Source organism: Pogoniulus pusillus, chromosome 23 (assembly GCF_015220805.1).
Source record: "Pogoniulus pusillus isolate bPogPus1 chromosome 23, bPogPus1.pri, whole genome shotgun sequence".
NCBI classification, from domain to species: domain Eukaryota; kingdom Metazoa; phylum Chordata; class Aves; order Piciformes; family Lybiidae; genus Pogoniulus; species Pogoniulus pusillus.
In genome coordinates this window covers 18,902,673-18,903,910 of record NC_087286.1, presented here as the reverse complement: position 1 = coordinate 18,903,910, position 1,238 = coordinate 18,902,673, and the positions used below count along the sequence as shown (strand labels likewise).

General features: G+C 48.6%; 1 long non-coding RNA gene across 1 annotated transcript; it reads right to left on the bottom strand.

Moving 5' to 3' along the window:
• Nucleotides 1-216: 216 nt before the first annotated feature.
• LOC135185841 (uncharacterized) lies at nucleotides 217-844 on the bottom strand. Its single transcript, XR_010306653.1, has 2 exons — nucleotides 784-844; nucleotides 217-653 (listed from the first exon to the last, which is right to left on the bottom strand). It is a non-coding gene; the product is annotated as an uncharacterized LOC135185841 (long non-coding RNA).
• Nucleotides 845-1,238: the final 394 nt, after the last annotated feature.

The following is a 1,238-nucleotide window of genomic DNA, read 5'->3' as shown; positions in this document are numbered from 1 at the left end:
TGCTCTCCCTCAGATCTTCACTGATTGTCATTTTATTCCCTGCTGCAAAAAGTTTTCCCCTTTTAGTGTATACATGAACATCACTTTCAGTCCTGCCCTTACTGACATATCCAGTTGATAGGTTGGACTGGATGAGCTCAGAGGTCTCTTCCAACCTGGTTGATTCTATGACCCTGTAGGATTTCCAGCACTAACAAGCAATTGTTACCTAAATAATTGTTCTCTTTCTCCTCATTCCTAACTATATAAGAATTGCCATGGAGGGAAAAACATGAAGGTAAATCTGCATTTGTCAGCCCCTCTGTGGTAAAGGAACTCCCAGAAGATAGTTCAATGCAGTACAAAATCAGCTACAAGAAGCAAGTCAGGAAAAGAACAATGCCACAGAATGGCTTAGGCTAGAAGGGATCTTCAACATCATCTAAAGAGGTATTTTTAAAGAGAAAGGCTGGCTGGGGATGGGATCAGGAAAAGAAGAGCACTAAGTTCAACAGAAGCCAGGGCATGTGGAGAGAACTGAGAAGAGCTCCAAAGTCTTGCTGCACTCCACACTTCCAGTCCTGCTGGCAGTTCTCCACGGCTCGTCCTGGGCTGGGCTCTGAGATGCTAGGTTCAGCCAGCAGAAGCTTTAACTTCAGCAGTTATTTGACAAGCTAAAAGTGCCCAAAAAAATGCCATTGTTCAGATCAAGCACCTAACCCTAACTAGCCGGGGGGCCAAGCAGGCCCCCCGGCCTTTAGATCACCTCCACCATGCACCCAGTGCGCGCCACGGGGGACTCACCAGCGATGATGGGAGGAGGATCCCTCTGCCCAAACGGGCAAGCTTAGGGCTTGTCTGTCCTGGGCCTCATTATAAAGGGGAGTGGGCAGGGAGGGCAAAGTGGTCACACCTGGGGTGGGAGGAGACTCAACAGAACCCAGGTGCTCTGAGTTTGGGAGATTAAAGGAGAAAATGCAATGTGGGGTGGGAAAGGGACAGGGGTGGTGGTGCTGAAAGGAGGGAGATGGGGAAGAAAAGGAGGAAGATGGGATGAAACAGGAGATGGAGAAGGAAAGGAAGGAGATAGAGAGGAAAGGGGGGAGATAGAGAAGGAAAGAGGGAGATGGAGAGGAAAGGAGGGAGATAAAGAGGAAAAGAAGGAGATGGAGAGGGAAAGAGGAAAATGGAGTGAAACAGGAGATGGAGAGGGAAAGGAGGAAGATGTAGAGGGAAAGAGGAAGATGGAGTGAAACAGG